The sequence below is a fragment of the Microtus oregoni genome, unplaced genomic scaffold (genome assembly GCF_018167655.1).
Source record: "Microtus oregoni isolate MIOR12 unplaced genomic scaffold, Mior012 000008F_ref0000371, whole genome shotgun sequence".
In the NCBI taxonomy this organism is placed as follows: Eukaryota; Metazoa; Chordata; class Mammalia; order Rodentia; family Cricetidae; genus Microtus; species Microtus oregoni.
The window spans coordinates 12,985,119-13,003,597 of record NW_024543067.1 but is presented as its reverse complement, the minus strand read 5'-3'; the positions used below and the strand labels follow the sequence as shown (position 1 = coordinate 13,003,597).

At 43.2% G+C, this 18,479-nt stretch overlaps 1 protein-coding gene across 8 annotated transcripts in view; it reads right to left on the bottom strand.

The window, feature by feature from the left end:
* Fam110b (family with sequence similarity 110 member B) overlaps nucleotides 1-18,479 on the bottom strand; it is a 129,156-nt gene that overhangs the window by 24,350 nt on the left and 86,327 nt on the right. For 3 of the 8 annotated variants that reach the window (XM_041657833.1, XM_041657829.1, XM_041657834.1), the window contains one exon: nucleotides 4,927-5,062. The exons of 4 other annotated variants lie outside the window; for them this stretch is intronic. The gene's annotated coding sequence lies outside the window, so the exon portion shown is untranslated. Of the gene's footprint in view, nucleotides 1-4,223; nucleotides 4,341-4,926; nucleotides 5,063-18,479 lie in introns of those variants that run through there. One more of the 8 variants, XM_041657835.1, reaches the window with a different exon arrangement.

Below are 18,479 nucleotides of genomic sequence, written 5' to 3'. Positions count from 1 at the left end.
TTCAGAGACTAGTTTTCTCTGGTCAAATAACTCATATGGAAGTATAATGGCCCCAAGATCCTCTAGTGATGTATGGAAGGTCATGGTACAATGGACCAGAGCAGATGTTGGCCTTCGCCGACCATATCTGGGGACCATTATTCTCCTGTGACTGCAGAAGGTCATAGAACAATGAACCACAGCAGATGCTGGCCTTCACTGACCATGTCTGGGCCCAGTATCCTCTCGTGATGTGTGGAAGGTCATGGGACAATTAATCACAGCAGATGCTGGCCTTCACTGACCATATCTGTGTTCCAGAATCCTCTCGTGCCCGTGCAAGGTCGTGGAGCAATGAACCACAGAAGGCAGTGGCCTTCATTGACCATGCTGAAAGGATTCAGAAATCCTCTGGGTGTTGGCATTTGTCAGCTGCCACAGGAGAACAGGAGCACAGCCCTCTAAGGTGGCTGGGGAGGTGACAGACGGGCTGGAAGCACTCAGCATGTAAACTGACACACAGAAGTTGCTCTAGGAATTATTACAGCAGAGACGTTATTTTTAATGGAAAGAAATTTAAAGTACTTTGTGGGAAAATTATGTCCCTGGTCAACTCAAGAGTTGCAAAAAAAGCCGGGCGGTGGTGGCGCATGTCTTTAATCCCAGCACTCGGGAGGCAGAGGCAGGCGGACCTCTGTGAGTTCGAGACCAGCCTGGTCTACAAGAGCTAGTGCCAGGACAGGCTCCAAAACCACAGAGAAACCCTGTCTCAAAAAACCCCAAAAAAAAAGAGTTGCAAAAAACAAAACAAATCAAAGAAACCAAACATGTGATCTTAAGGTTTTCTTGTAAGAGATACAAGCCAAAATGAAATCCATTATGTATAAGTGAATCTTCCTAGCTCAGGGGTATGACATTAAGTTTGTTACCTGCTTAAAGAGAATGCTCACGTGTGCTATGCTGCCTTCCAGCCCCTACTGTGCTTCCTTCTCTCTCAGTGTTTGCTTTTTTGCAGTATGCCCTCCATATTTCATTATACAGGCATTTAGGGAGTTTATTTTTAAAGCATCATAAATGCAATTATGCTTTTAATGTCCATCTTCCTACACCTGCTGAAACCACTTGTAATCTGTAGGGACTTGCATGAAGTTTTATAGATTCCTCCAAGGTTTCTATGTATACAGTCTTGTTAGACAAGCTAAACAGCGAGGAAGTGGGCTAGTGATATGGAATCAGTCTAGATTCCCACCAGCAGATGAATGGATAAAGAAAATGTGGGGGAGGGGGGAGAAAATATGGGGTATGTACACATAGGAATTTTAGTTTAGCCATACAGAAAAACTTAGTTTCCATGCTTGCATGGTTAGCACTTTACTGACTGAGACATTTACCAAGCAATACATCTATATAACCATATCTATCTACTTACCTACCTACCTCCATCTATTTACCTCTACGTAGAAGTAGGAGGGAGTTCTGTGCAGGAAGGAAGGGGACCAGTGGGGGAGGAGGCTGACAAGGGCAGGTAATGGGAGGCAAACACAAAGGGCAATGGTGTATGAAGATAGCACAATGAAGCTCATTTGTGTCCTATTTAAAAATAATTAAAAATAAAAGGAGAAACAGGCAGCCAGTTCTCACAGCAGATTGCCTTGCTTGCTCCCTAAGAACGTGGTGATAAGAGGTTAAACAAATCAAGGAAACGAGAATTTGCTCAGAACTGATCTCTTGTCTATCAAACCTAGAAGAACAAACCACTTTTCTGATTAAATTTCCTAGTATTTTTCTAATCCATATAGAATAAGAGTCGGTGACAATATACTTAAGATTTCCTAAATTTCTTCATTCGTTTGGTACCCTAATATTTATGTATTTATTTATCCAGAACTTTGGCTTTTTGAGTCAGGGCCTCACTGTCTAGCCTGAACTTCCTAGAACCGGCTCTGTAGCCCATACTGGTTTCAAACTTAAAATCCTCCTGCCTCTGTTTCCTAACTGCTGGAACAACACACACTAGTTTCTGCATCATTTTAATAGAAATAGATGTAAAAAGAAGGAATACCCTGAAAGCTCAGGCTCAGTTGACATGTGAAAGTCTGCTCTAGTAACAGTGACAGGCATTTTTTTTCTTTTGCTAAAAATAACAAAAGACTTCTATTCTTCCTTATACCTCCCACCCCCAATGCTCCCTGTAGGTTTAGGGAACATCTTTACTATATTTCACCTCTCCTCACACACATACCTAGAATGTGGGGTTTAAGGGCTATAAACAAAGAAAACAAAAATGTTCAATGAAAATACATACACAATGTAGCACAGACCATAGTCGTATCTTCCCGGCCTGTTATGTGTTTGCCTTTGAGACTAAAGTATTCCTGGTGAGGAGTCTGGCTGAGAGTGGAACCCAGACCTTACAGTAACCACGACCTAGGAGGGTCTCATGAACTCAGAGAAACCAGGGCCTTAGACACCCATGCTCACAAGCCCAGCTTACTGCAGGGTGAAGAATAGGAAGGTTTCTGCCAACACACACAGCAGCTACTTGGAAGAACTGGGGTCCTCCCAACAACCGAGTGAACAGTAAGACAAACTTGTTCTTCCCCTTTGTTCCTACACTAGCTTGACAGAAATAACCAGACTGTCCCCAAAATAAAGATGGAAATAGAGGAAAAGGAAGTGATATAGAGCAGACGGGCAGGTGCAGATGCAGGCAGAGAAGCTTCCTTCACACATCTCGGCCTCCTCTTTCTAGAATAAGAAACACGGCTTCCTCATAAATAGAACAAAACTGAACCCCGTGTCACAAACACTCTTAATTAACTTTCTGCTTTCATTCTGCCTTCTGAAGCAACTGTGGGGTGAGAACTGTATTTCAGAAGCTACAATCACAACAGCCGGGAGAATAAGTCTGGCACAACATGACAGATTTGTTCTCAATTCCTATTTATAAAGCAGAAGCTGTGATAGGTCCAATGATGCCTGATGACTTTTTGTAATGAAGCAGTCAGCGGATCATGCTGGCTTGAGACAGAATCCAGCCTTCTCTGCACACTGGGCTCTGAAGGTCATACACAGAATACAGTTAAGGAACTTCCCTGCCATGACTTGAATAACACATATAAAAAGTATTTTCCATAATGACCCAAATGTTACTTTTGGTTCAAAATGACAGCATGATTTTTTTTTTTTGGTTTATCGTTCAATTCTCTAATCCCCTAAAATAAGGATTTAATAATAAAAAGTACAGAAAGAGCAGGATACAGAGGTATTTTAGTCATCTGTCCTTGTTGCTGTGACTAAACCCCTGATGACCAAGACCTAGCAGAAGAAAAGGAGAAGGGTTCATTTGGCTCACAGTTGTAACCACCACAGTTGGTCATCCTGCACTCAGGACACCGATGAACACTGCTGTCCCCCACATGCTCTCCTCTCTCAATGTCCAGATCCCAAGGATACAGGCCATGGAATCCCCAGACCCCAAGAACACAAGCCATGGAATCCCCAGACCCAAGGACACAGGCCATGGAATCCCCAGACCCCAGGACACAGCCATGGAATCCCCAGACCCAAGGACACAGGCCATGGAATCCCCAGACCCCAAGAACACAAGCCATGGAATCCCCAGACCCCAGGACACAGCCATGGAGTGGTGCCGTGAATATTAAGGTGGCTCTTTCCACCTCTGTTAACCCAACTCAGAAACTGCCCCACAGACAGACCCAGAGGTTTGTTTTCTAGAGGATTCCAGCTCCTGTCAATCTGACAATATTGTCACAATGTGTGAGTGTACTGTAACTGACCTAGCAAAATAGGTGTCTGGATGAGGTCCTGGTGACAAATGAGAGCATTTGCTTGGCACTGTGTCCCCAAAAATGCAGGACTTGGAAACAAGAAAGGGACAGAGAGGGCTAGAAACAAAGCAGAGAACGTGGAATCTGTGAGGCTCCAAATGCAGCCACGGTGAGCCAGGAACCAGTCCTACCACAGCTGTAAGTGAAGCCTCCCCGTCAGTACCCAGGGCATTCTGGGTGAAGGCCTACACTGAAGGCAATAGGCCAAGATCATCAACACAGCTGTGGGTCTGTATTTGCTCATTGCTGAGTATGCCTAAGGCCAAGAGTGGGGCATGAGACACAACAGGAAGGAATTTTGTCCTTGATGAAGCTAGAGATCCCAATTTGTAGAATGTTGACTCAACATACGACTTCATTCAGTACCTGCATATGGCCATCGATAGCTCTCACCTTCATACACAGAGATTCCTGCTGGATTCGATTCTCAGGAACTTCTTTAAAGTGGTATGGGACTGCTAATCTGAGCCTGGCATGAAAGCCAGAGCCCAGATAATCTCACAGACGAAAAGAGGCCTACAGAAGATAAGGCATTCAAAGGACATTTGACGATAACTTCAAAAGACCTGGAAAACTATCCAGAGAAGTCTGTGGAGTAACTACAGTCCCCAAATAAAGTCAAATGGTCTTAAAAACATAAAAATTCAAAAACCAACTTAAGAAATTAAATGTATCCTTCAAATAAAAAGATTCAAAATAAGGTTTGGAGAAAATCAAGTGTGTTTTCTGGAACAACAAAATACCTGAAGACAGAATATAGGGAGGAGATGATGTCAAGGACGAAGGCCATCTAGCTAGCCCAGCACTCGAGGAAGAAAACAACTGTTCAGAAGAAACAAGTCTGACCTGGAGCAACCATTTCAGAACAACTTCTAGGAACGTAGAGAGGCTTGGGAATGTAGATCCAGATTATCACAGGTCCCACAGTAAAGCATGCCACTGTGCAACTTCAGAATATCAGGAGCAGAACCTCAGCTTCGGGAGAAAAACAGCCCCACCAGGACACACAGCAGCATTGCTATTTAAAATCAGCACTTGGTGTGACTTCAGAATTGCAGGAAATGATTTTTTTAATGGAAAATGATGATTTACTTACTTTTTTTTGCTCAGACAATCCTTCAAACGGGAGAATAGAATAGAGCCTTGCTGACAGAAAGACTCAGGAATCGACCACTCAGGTCCTTTTACTCAGAATGCTTGACCGTGCTCCTCAGTACAGTGACAGAATAAGCCTAGGAAGAAAGAGACAACATCTAGGCAAGAGGGAGCCTTTTCCAGACCCGGGATGGCCACAGGCAGGTACGGCAGTAGGTTCGTGACGTTGAAACATAGCAGCTGCAGAGAAACGAGTCACAGAGCAGAGGTGGAATGCACGAGGTTTACCCAGAGGCACGTGCGGAAAGTCAGGAGTCCTGTCAGAGAGCCGTGTGGGTGTGACTCCAGGTCAGAAAACAAGGTGAAGGACAGACAGGGAAGCGTTTACTACTAACAGAGCTCTGGATAGACGAGGAACACGGGCAGCACAGTCCCGGAATGTGCAGCTTAACTTAAAAGCCAGCTCGGAATGAAGAGTCTACATAGCCACCCAGCAACTCCAGTCTAAAACCAATGCCAAACAAGCCAAAGCAAGACTGTAGGATTTACCCAGAATACAGATTAACTCACAAACGATTTACAATACAGACTGATATTTACAAACGTTTATATTTTCAGATGGGTACTGTGGAGTCTGGGAAGGGGATGCTCACTAACAATTACATTCCCCCACTCTGATGAGCTCTCCCAGGCTTCTGGGCCCAAGTAAAAGGCGTCTTATGCTACCATATCAATGAGCAATTTCTGCAGCCCTGGCTCTCCTAATGGACAAAGGAGGTCCCTGAACTTTTCTGGTTCCTTTCCTCCTTGTCACATTCAGTCTCCCATCACTTTCCTATTGCAGGACTGGCTTTTCTATAAGAGTGTGACCAACTGAATCATCTAAATTTCTTGTCTGTGACTTGCCCTAGAAGCCAAGACAGCGCCACTGACGTATGAAGATACCTACTGTTCACCTCCCAGTTCTGCTCAAACATCCAAATGACCGAATACACAGCGTATCTAGAGGAAAGAAGCACATGGCTCTCGGTCTCTAACCTTCTTCACCTCCTGGGCCACTAACCAGCAAAGCATCACCTCAGGTGCTGTGTGCCAGGGAGGGCCAGGTCTCTGTGGATTCAGATGCTAGCTCCCCTTCTGGGCTTTGCAATAACTGTTCTCTAGGTTTTAGATGAAACCAGTCACAGCCATCCTTTTCTTTTCACCTTGGGAATTTCAAGGATCTCAGAGGCATGTACTCAAAATGAAAGTGTCTTTAAAATACAGCACTTGGGCAATAAACAACTGTCTCGGTGATGCAAGTTGGAAGTGCAATAGGGAAAAAGAGACCAGAACAGAGCTGGATTCTACTCCAGATAAGTCACGGTTCAGTACAGGAGACTGACAGCAAGGGAGGAGAGCCGGGGCCAATGAATCAAAATTACTAAGTGGTAACATGCGGGATGCAGGGCCTCTGGTTCAGTGGACCTTCTATGATATTTACTGAAGACAAGCCGGTTGGGGTACAAAGAGACACCAAATAAGGAGAAATTCGATGATGGTCATACAAAAGGGGTGGCTAATCTCTTAACTGAAGTAGCAAAGGATATTGCTACCTCAGAGTGATCCAGGTGCAAGATAAAAAAGATGAGGTCATGGCTCTCTGTCTCCCGAGGCTCGCATGAAGTCGGCTGTCCTGATCACGAGTGGCAACTGGTGCTTCCAGGACAAAACGTGCTAGTGCACCAACCACAAGTATGAAAGCCACATGGCAGAGCCATGCTCATGGTGGAAAGCAGAAAGGCAATGGGGTGAACTAAATCTTTAGCGGTTATGGAAACTGTGTTATCATCCATAAACACATTAGTGGGGAAAGGTAAATGTTTCCAAAACTTAAAGCTAACGGCCTGCGTAGGCCTGGAATCTAGCCACAGGCAAAGATTTGACGCTACAGTCTTTCAGATGGTTTTGGAAGCTGAGATTTGTAGCATTATGCAATTAATTATAAAGACAAAAGCCTTTTGGCATCAAAGTTCAAAAATGTTATTTTACACGTTTCTAAGTTTTAAATACATAAAATATATAGAATCTTTCCGTTTTTGGAATGACATTAACAGACAAACTACATCTATTAAGTTTAATGCAGAATGATTAAGAAAACTGCAAAAACTGCCTTCAGGTTATGAATACAGGTTATATTTACTAGTATGCATATCTATGAGATACACATTACACAACCATTACAGAGATAACACTTGAATCAGAACTACCCATGTACATTAACATAGTAATTTCTACTTAGGAGGTCTAGGAGGCACGGATGCCAAATTTTATACATAAAGATACTGAGGTCCCAAGGTGTCAGGATAATCAATGCTTCTTCTCCCTCTGCTACAGTTCAGATGCCTCTCCTGGTCAGCAAAGAAGGAACTGAAGCACACAGAGTAGGAGCCACCCTTCCTCCCGGGCTGTTGTTCCCCGGCTCTGAGCTCCACACAGCAACTGACCTGAGCACGCCTCAGCTTTCCCATACTGAGTTTGCTCAGGTCTGTTCTTAAACGTGAACTTTCACACCATCTCACTGGGGACTGCATTAGAATCAAGTCCTCTTTGTTCTGTATTTGCAGCTCACCAGAAAGTGCCATGCAGACTCTTACCAGCTTGCCTTCTGCTTTATCAGACTTTGAGAAACAATTTCACTAGATTTTCTAATGGGCTTGCCCGCTATTGATCCCTCAACCCCACAAACACACAGCTTAAACGATTCTGAACACAAGGCACTTAAAATGCTCTAAAATAGAACTGTGGAGAAGGAGGCTCTTAGCCTCTGGCTGCCCCAGGATGTCTTGAGCGAGCACTCTTCGGTCTTCTGAACTGTGCTTGGTCAGGACTGACAGAGAAGCACACAGACTTGCAATCCCCACATCCCCACATCCTCATTGCTGTGAGCCTCCCAGGACAGAGAAGCTTGAGGCTGTTTTTGGGTATGAATGGTCCCTAATATTCTGTCTTGTTCAGTCTTTCAGTCTCAGGATAAGAAGATACAAAGTTGTTTAACTGTATTGATAACTTCTGGTTTACTACCATGACAACTCAACTTCTGCGTCCAGGAGGAAGGAAGGCGAAGCTGCTTCCTGGCTTCCTCCCCATAGCTTGCTCAGCCTGTTCTCTTACTTCACACAGGACCAGCTTCCCAGGATGGGTTCTGTCCGTATCAATCACTAAAATATGGCTCAGTGGTTAAGAGCACTGGATGCTCCTCCAGAAGACCTTGGCCTAATTCCTAGCACTCACACGGCTGCTGCTCACAACTGTCAACACTCAAGTTCCAGTGGCTCTGACTTTTCACAGACATACTTGTAAACAAAACACCAATCACATAAAAATAAAAGGAAGGAAGGAAGGAAGGAAGGGAAAGAAAAAAGAAAAAGCCCACAGGCAATTTGATGGAAGCAGTCCCTCAATTGAAGTCCCCCCTTTCCCAGGTGGCTCTAGCTTGTGCTGAGTTGACAAGAAGCAACAAGACAAACAACTAACCCACACAGGTGGGGACAATTGGTCATTTTCTGGAGATAGGCAGGTAGAAATTTTCATGCATTTATAGTCTCTCCTGCTTTGCACAGCTCAGTCGCTCTGTTCTATCTCTGCATGTCCAGAGTATAACACAGTACACGGTGCTGCGTTTACAAGTATCTGGTAAACATGAACTGGCTCCAATTCAAAACCCTGCCAAATGGCTGAGCTAGCATTTCAATTTGGGTCATTATGCCTCTGGAGGCATAGCTCATGATGGCTGTAGCATTTTGCCTCCTTTTACACCCTTTTATTGGGGGAGGAGAGTGGGAATGGTGTGGGGAGGAGTCAGGAATGGAGTTTTCTCTGCTCTAAGGTATACTGCTGAAATGCATTTTTTTAAGGTGCTCTGCAACAACTAGTGACAAATATGAGCATGGAACACGAAGCTGAGAGGTGAGTCGGCTACAAGGTCTTAGGATTCTGCTTCCGGCTACTGTCTCTCGGTGTGTACACGTTTGTGTGCTCATGCTCAGAAGTCATTGTCTACAAAAGCAGTAAATGAGCAGTATTTTTTTACTGGGCAAAATGCACACAAAGAGAATTCATTTCTTTAGTTCTAACGAAAATGGAAAATGAGCCAGGAAGGTTATTTCTTCACCTCCGAGGAACCAGACAGGGCTGCACACCCCAATGGGCTATGGATTATTCCGAACACTTCCTTTACCAAATGAGTCACAGATTTTTGAGCAAGTAGATTAGTCTAGAATTTATAGGGATGCCATTACAGATTAAAACAAAACTGTCTTAGTTGGGGTTTCTACTGCTGTGATAAAACATCACGGCCAACAGGCAAGCTGGGGAGCAGAGGGATTTTTTTCACTGTGCAGCTCTCAGGTCACACTCCACCACTTCAGCAGCTACTCGGTTCGCTGTGACTCAGTTTCTCTCGTCTCACAAGACAGAGAGTATTACTCATCTCCTCGGATTGGGAAGTGAATGAACACATGGGGATAGTCAAGAACAGTACCTCACTTACATGGCTAGCTTACCCTGTTGAATATCCTACACGAAATCACTGATGTGTGTTTCTCTTCTGCTCCTAGTCTGCAAATATAGGAGTGCCCTAATCTACTGAAGAAGATTAAGTAAGAAATTATAGTAATAAGCAACCTGTAATCTTTAGATAATTTTTGGCATTCTGTATTGTCATAATTATCCTACTTTAACATGTTGTTATTGAGCTCTTACCATGGCTGATAAATAAATCATATTTATCACAGGCATTTATTCATAGATAAAAGCAGTATTATAGGATGGGCATCAGCCATGACTGAGCGTGGAGAACACAAAGTTTCTGAAGGTACTGAGTTCGGCTGTGGTGCCGGAGGCTATGGGGCCAAGGGTGAGCGTATTTGAGAATGCCAATTACATTACAGATAAACCACAGTATTGAAAGGAAGTTCTAGCTTTGTGAAAATATGTAATCTGTTCTTGTATCTTTACTATAAGTAGTTATCCAGTACAGATCTATTTGGTGCTTAAGTAACAGCAAGGATACAGTCTGAGAACAAGGCTTTTGGATTAATAACGTCCCTTCCGGCAGATGGACTCTACTGGGATGTCCATGTCTGCCCCACACCACAAGAAAACACAGTCTCCCTGCACAAATATTGGCCTTTGAGTTATTAGTGAGTTTTCCTCTTCTTAAGTGACAGGCCATCCTCATTAGTGACCCAGAGGTCAGGCCAGACTAAGTCATTATCAAGTGTGTAGATGGCACTAATGGCAGGGCACCCACAGATACTCTCAAGCACAGAGTCTCAAAATAAAGTGACAGGGACTATAAAGGGGCACAGGCTTCTCCAACAGGAGGTGACACTGGGAGTGACTTGTCCCCTTCACTGCTTCCTGACATGTTAGCTGTGATGTGACCTGAAACAATGACAATTAGGAGATCCCACACAATGACAGTCGGGATAAACAGCCAGGATGCATTCTTTATCATCCACTCGTTCCTACGTGCAGATCTGCTCCTTTATCACGGCGGCCTGAATGTGACCTGCTAGCATTTCCAGGCTGAAACCTAATCATTGCTGCAACAGTGTTCGCAGGCCTGGACCACAGAAGGCCAGCAGCCTAGGAAGGAAGAACCCTATGAGCATCCTGGGAAAGGGTTGAGGAGAACTGAGTTCTTTCTCTACACATGGTGAGGACCCAGCAACACTGTCCATCGTGAACCAGGAAGCGGGCCCTCAACAGATACCGATCTCCGGCCATGTGCATTTTGCCTCACTGAATTTTGAGAAATAAACTCCGGCCAGCTGTTGGAGTCACTCAGATTAAGGTCTTCGGTTATAGCAGCCCAGATGAACTGTCACTGCACTGAACAGAAACCGTCGAGAACACCTTGGAATCACAAAGATGAATGTTTCACCTGAGGGCGCATTTGGGAACACATTGCTAGAAACTGCTTCCAGGTTTGTGGGAGTAAATATTCGGAGGGACTATGTCAGGATGAAGCCACGGACACATGCTAACAAGGTGGAGCTCGCTGCGGGGAGCTCAGGGGCCCAGTCCAGCGGATCTTCAGCGCTATCCTGCACCATGGAGAAGCTATGCCACCTCCTGGGGGATGAATGCAGGTGGCTGCTAGTGTGATCCATATTTTTTATAAGATGGTAGCTTCCAAAAAAAAAAAAAGAACATTCTAATTCTAAACTGTACTAAGAGCTACGTAACAAAATTTCATTTTGTTACCAATGACTTGGGCTTGAAGTTAACCAAACTGTAAGCATTCACGGGCAAACTTATTTAGCATATATTAGCTAAGTAAGACGTGGCATGTGCCCAATACAATGCCCAACACAAGCTAGGTGTTAAATGAATGCGCGAGAGAACACAGCACACCTCCTTCTGTTCCTATATGTTGGAGAGAGGAACTGGTTGGCCACTATGGGAAATTCAAACAAGCTTTAGCTAACCAGTTCTTTTTATTTACAAGATGAAACAATTTGTCCACATCAGTCTTTCTGATGGCATCACAGAAAAGCAATTATGTATGTGTATATGTAGATCTCACTAACTACCGAGAACACAAAATAAAACCTCCAAGGAAAACTTTTTCTCACCGTGTTCTGGTGAATAGCGGAGTTCACCAGCCACTGCCATGACATTTTCACCGTGTTAGACAGTCTGTGTCTGCAGCTGATATACACTCCATAGAAGGATGTGCAGGGGTTAGATGCAAACAGAGAATTTCATACAAGGGACGTGAGCACCTTTAGGTTCTGGCATCTGAGGGGTCCTGGAACCAGATCTCAGTGGAGCTCACTGCGTATCTCTGCTTACCGGTGACTTATACCCGTATCATCATTACAACACGAGCATTTTCATGTCTATGACTTAGATTCCTAGTGCATTCCTAGTCATTACTCTCATGTCCAGAGGTTCCCGTCACCTCTATAATCTCCTTTACTTCTATCTGTGCACTGCAGTGTTACTGATTCTCATCTACGGAGTTAAAGAAGCGGGTAGTGAAAGTGTGCAAACTCACATTAAAGATAAATAATAACATGCTGAATGAAACCTGAATAGCTAAGGAATGAAGATCACAGTTACATGCTGCCCCAGGGAGGAAGCTGGCTCGAAGCTCAGAATGGCACGTGAGAGCTGTGGCTGGCACTGCACTTATTATATGAGCATCTAGAAGATTGCTTTCTGATTGCAAGAAGGGACACCCAGACTGGTAAATAATCTATAAAGTAAAATTAGGCTTATTAAGATGAACACATTCAAATTATTAAAGCAGTATTTTCCTAACAAGAAGTTTAAGGATTGTTATAATTAGGTAGCAATGTCCCACCAATCAGTTTATGAAATTGTAAATGACGCCACACTGAGGACACTAAAATTCTAAGCAGAGCCTGAGGTAGCCGCATGCTGGGCTGCCGTGCTTTGGACTCTGTTCTCCCTGATGGTCCCTCGTGCTGCATTTTTTGTTTCCCATTCTGTGTCTCTTCTATAAAAACTGGGCGCAACTAACACTGCTGCTTTAATAATCTTAATGATTTGTATATTAATACATGTATTGTGTTATTTACTTTCCTACTGCTGTGATAAACGCCACGGGCAAATTTCAGGAAGAGGCAGTTCATTTTGGCTTATGGTTCCAGAGTGCTGAGTCTCAGGAGACTTAGCAGCAAGCAGCAGGCATGGCAGCAGGAAGCTGAGCACTCACACGCCAGTTACAGGCTTGCAGCACAGGGTGAACTGGATGGAGAGTAAGACCACATACTCTCAGAGCCCACTCCGGTGACATACTTTCCCCAAGAAGGCCACTCCTCCTAAATCTCTCCAAACAGTGCCACCAACTGGGAACCAAGTGTTCCCACGTCTGATTCTTATCCCAACCACTACGTCATCATTCTGTGGAAATTTTTCTCAAAGAATGAAAAAAGAAAATAGAAAATAGTTCTCCCAATAAATATGATTTTCTATTCTGTTAATCTGCATCTGAAGGAAAAAGGAAACATAATATTTAAAAAACAATGAATTTGAATCACGTTTTGAAATTTTCAGAGTAAGAAGCAAATTTACCCAAGTTTTCAAATCTCAAGGAGAAACTTGTTTTTAATATTACATCCCACAGTGTGAATATAGATAATGTGTTATAGATTTCAAAATTACTAATAATAAGTTTCAAATGTTCTAGTCACACACACACAAGTTAGGTATTTGAGGCAATGGGTACATTAGCTGACTTGATTTAGTTATTGCATTATATTTGTAAATAATGTCATTTTGTACTACAGACATTTAGGAAATCATAAGTTGTCAATATATGATAACAAAGAAATTGTAAAAATATTAGCAGGTAAGATATCATTGAAGTACAGATGCTTTTGCTTACATCCCAATTAAATCATGAATCAGCACACTTCCATCTTCCATGTGACTCACATCCACTGCTGATGCTCTGAAGACTTAAAGTTTTAAAAATCTTAACCATCTTTTTTCTCTACAATTTCAAATGTATAACAGCATCCAAAGTCTCGCTATAAACAGATTCCCTCTCCCTTTTCTAATCACAGGACATAAAAGTCTTCCATTTTAGAGTATGTTAAACCATAAACACACAACACTACTTCCTACTCTCATCAAAACGCCAGGGGTGATGGAGAACCATCTACCTTGGAGGGTTTCCTAAATAAATAATTCTGACCAATTCATTTTTATTTTTTTTTTAAAGATGACTGAAAGCAGAACAAATTTCCATTAGTTTCAAATCGTAAATTATTCCTGTGAATAGAAGCTCCAGGCCTTTTGTGGAAGCCGTGCAGCCACTCTTGAGGGCATTCTGTTTCCCTGTGTTGCTCTGCAGGCAGCACTGGAAGAGAGGCATGGGCACAGAGGGAGGGTGTGGTGTCTGCAGCTTCCTTGGGTCTTATCCCTGGGCTTCTGAATAAATCACAGTTAAGTGTTTGCTGCAGGCTCCGCTCACTCCCAGAATGGGCTGGCTGTATTGAAGGCAGGTTGACGGCATGAAGACTGTAGGATGTTATTTAGTCTGAGAGTTAGAAACCAGGGCAGGCTGCCCTGCCAGCGTTGGCAGTGCTACAACTTTGTGTCTCTGGCGGCACTGAGGATGCCTGCTGGTCTGTCGGTGTCCTGGGCATCTTGCCACTGTCCAGGATTCCTAACCCCCTTTCTGGACAGCCCTCCTACAACTGTGGCAGTGGAGCTGGGGTGGAGAAGAGTGTGAGCCATCCCAGCCCCCAAACTGCCCTCCTGTTCAAGCCAGTGCAGCCTCTGGGCAGGATTAATACTGTGGAAAAGGAAACTGCCATTTTCAGGGTCATTGTTAGGAACCACCGCTACTGTGTCTTTCTTTAAGACTAATAAGCAAATTAAGCCCTGGGGCTTCCATAGTTCTAGTTCACAGACTCTGGCCATGACCAAATTTGTTCAGCAAAAATTATTCTTGCAAATATTATGTTAAATTTGCCAAATTGGAGTTCAGTCTTTCTTGGTGCCTGTACTGTTAAGTACTTGGTAACTGATCTAAGCTTCTACCCATTTATTTGGTACTTTGACAAACAGGTATTTTTAAAGCAGACCCAGCTTCAGACTTCATGTTAGGAGTGGTATGGAATGATACACATTTATGACACAGAGGTCAAAGTCTAGTAGACAAGGAAGTAAGTAAAACAGGCTGCCTAGAGATGCTACCTGCACAGGTGAATGAGCAAAGCTCTCCACTGAAGACCTGCTGTTTAGGTGTTTAGCTAGGTCCTCAACAACTGACCCCACCCCCCATGAGTCTTTACTAGGAACCGAAAGGGTTAAGTGGGCTGCCAGCATGCTGTCACACACCCATGCCTAGGTATTCTGTTATAAAGCACAGCCCACCTGAAGAAGTCCTGAAGTGAGTGGAAAACAACTCCTCATTTTAGCTGCAGCTTACTAAATGGTGAAGCGGGAGGCGGGGCAGGCACTCCGGGTGTGGGGAACTTCTGAACAATGTTGGGATCCACATCACATCAGGGAAGGTGGGGAAATCACGAATGATGGAAGGGGAGAGAACAGTGGGACTGAAACCCTCACACCCTGGCTATTTTGGGGTAAGAGCAGCAGCAATTCCAGGACAGCATTGTCCTCAATATTCCAGAAAGCACCATGTGTGATTGATTCAAAGTTAGGCTAGGTTTCAAGTATATTTGAGTCAAGTCTGTGGTTACAGCTGTCTGAGGTGGCATTAGCTTTCTGTGCACATAGCAGTATCCTGAAGGTCTCTCACATCTGCCCCTGCAGCTCCCAGCTCCCCACTTTTACTAGTCCCCAAGTTGCTCTTGGTTAAAGAAGTGTGGACAAGCAGATTTTGAAAAGTTCTAGGGAGTCATCTGCTCATCTTATCCGCCTCCTCCACCGTGAGCAGTCACCACCTCTGTGCCCTGTTGGAGTGGATGCTCTAGCCATCATATCTGGCCTTGCTTACAGTGTTGCAGAGCGTCCTGTAGCCTCCAATGTCTGCCTCCCTCATGGTGCTGGAGAGGACCTCCCAGCCACGTCTTCTGTCTATCCTCCTTTCTGAGCTTCCTTACAGATTAACCATTCCTTACAGGAATCTTCACTCCAGACTCAGAGAAAAATCTGGAAAACCTTTGAGAGTTTTATTTGGCTGGGGGAGAGGGTAAAGTTGGTGAATATACAATATATTACAAAAAACTAGCTGTATGTTTATGTTTGCAAGAGGGCTGATACCCGAAAGACCAAATCCAGTGAACCAACCGCCTTGCTTCCTGTCTGTGGTGAGAAGTCACGGTGGTGAAGCACTAGAAAGGCTGTGCGGAGAGATCTTACCCAGATGGACACTGAACTGCATTCCTTAATGTGATTTAACCAATCTTTCTGTTTGTTTATTTTTCGAGTTAGAGTTTCACTGTATAACAACCTTGGCTGTCCTGAAACTCGATCTCTAGATCAGGTCTGCCTCGAACTCACAAATCCACCTGCCTCTGCCTCCCAAGGGCTGGGATTAAAGGTGTGCACCACTACTGAGATTTAACCTATAAGAGGGCAGACATTACCCAACCAAGGCTGTGCGTTACTGTATATAGTCAAGCATGTTATTGGTGGGGTCCCCCTGGAGCACAGTAAAATGAGGTGGTATCATTGTGGCCATGCAGGGGCTGCTGGAATCCATCTCCCCACCTGTAATCAAGCTTCCTTTCTCATAGATCATATCACACGATTGGACAGACTAAAAACACTTGAAGTTCTTTGTATTATTCTTTATGGAAACATCTTCCAAAATCAACCAATTTTGATGTTTTAGATTATAGGTATGTATTATAAGACTGAATGAAACAAGTTCTAATTATTTTAGACATTTAAAAATAAAACAATTTGCATGCACATTAAAAAAGAGATCACGAATTCTCTATCTCAATGATTTATACTGGCAAATGAAACTGGGTTCACAACCCTCATGAGACTGGAACTGTCATTAGAACTTGGGCTGTATAACAAACATGTGGCCATATGCCTGTGCCTCTTTTTGAATGAGAAAGAACAAACTAAGCTTTAGACTGTAAAACATTTCACTGAAATGTACCCAAGAAACATGAGTCTTTAAATATCCAAGTTTTTGACTTCTGACCCTTTTCTTTAACAAATACAAGAAGGTCCAATATTCCGTAAGCAGAAGGCTACAGGGACTATGCTCTTCTACTTGCGTCCTTGAGGTCTGCATTCAGGGCTCCACACAACCACAAATCATGAACTTGAGGGAAAACCCTGTACTAAACACGTATGGATGTTCTTTGAGTCACTATTCTGCAAGCAGAAGAGCTTTCCAAGCATTCACACTGCATTAAATATCGAAAGTCGGGCAGAAATGATTCGAAACAAATGAGAAAGGATATTCAGGGCACGTGCAAACACTTCTATTTTACCTAGAGTGACTTGACCATCTGAAGATTTGGTATGGGCGGCTGAAGTAGTCACGTACATTATCCACAACAGGCAGTAGATTGTCTTTAAAAGAAAAACAATGTTCTTTTGATGTCAAGCTTCTTGAGTTCTTTGAATATTTTGGAGATCAGTCCTCTGTCCGATGTGGGGTTGGTGAAGATCTTTTCCCATTCTGTAGGCTGTTGTTTTGTCTTGTTGACTATGTCCTTTGCTTTACAGAAGCTTCTCAGTTTTAGGAGATCCCATTTATTAATTGTTGCTTTCAGTGTCTGTGCTACTGGGGTTATATTTAGGAAATGGTCTCCTGTGCCAATGTGTTCAAGTATACTTCCCACTTTCTCTTCTATGAGGTTCAACATGGTTGGCTTTATGTTGAGGTCTTTGATCCATTTGGACTTGAGTTTTGTGCATGGCGATAGATATGAATCTATTTTCATTTTTCTATATGTTGATATCCAGTTATGCCAGCACCATTTGTTAAGATGCTTCTTTTTTTTTTCATTTTATATTTTTAGCTTCTTTGTCAAAAATCAGGTGTTCATAGGTTTGTGAACTGATATCCAGGTCTTTGTTTCTATTCTATTGGTCCTTTTGTTTTTATGCCAACACCAGGTTGTTTTTATTACTAATTCTCCATAGTAGAGTTTGAATCCAGGGATTATGATGCCTCAGAAGTTCCTTTATTGTACAGGATTGTCTGAAATGCTCAACATTCTTAGCCATCAGAGAAATGCAAATGAAAACAACTCTGAGATTACATCTTACACCTATCAGAATGGCCAAGATCAAAAACATTGACAGTTTATGCTAAAGAGGATGTGGGGTAAGAGGAACACTCCTCTGATGTGGGATGTCCTTCTGTATATGTGTTGCTTTTATTGGTAAATGAATAAAGCTGTTTTGGCCTATGACATGGTAGAATATAGCCAGGGTGAAAAAGATATATAGAAAGAGTAGGTGGAGTCAGGGACATGCCAAGTAGCTGCCGAAGGAGACAGATGCCAGAACCTTACTGGTAGGCCTCAACCTCATGGAGATAGGAGATACACAGATTACTAGAAATAGGTTAATTCAAGATGTAAGAGCTAGCTAGAAATACACCTGAGTCATCGGTCAAGCAGTGTTGTAATTAATATAGTTTCTGTGTTTCTGTATTATTTGGGTCTGGGTGACTGAAAAATGAATGATCAGTCTTCATTACACAATGGCGCCTATTATCTGGGGCATGGATTCACATAAGATGTAAAAAAACAAAAACAAAAAAAAAGCTGAAGAAAAAAAGAAGGCTTCTAGACCCACAAAAACAGAAAATGTAAGCACAGCCTTCACTTACACTCTTCCATTGCTGGTGGGAGTGCAAACTTCAAAAGCCAATTAGTGAATAAGTATGGTGTTTTTTTTAGAAAATTAGGAAACAGCCTACCTCAAGACCCAGTAATACCACTTTGGGGTATATATCCAAAGGATGCTCAATCATACCACAAGGACATGTGCTCAACTATGTTCATAGCAGCTTTGTTTGTCATAGCCAGAACCTGGAAACAACCTAAATGCCCCTCGATTGAAGAATGGATAAGGAAAATGTGG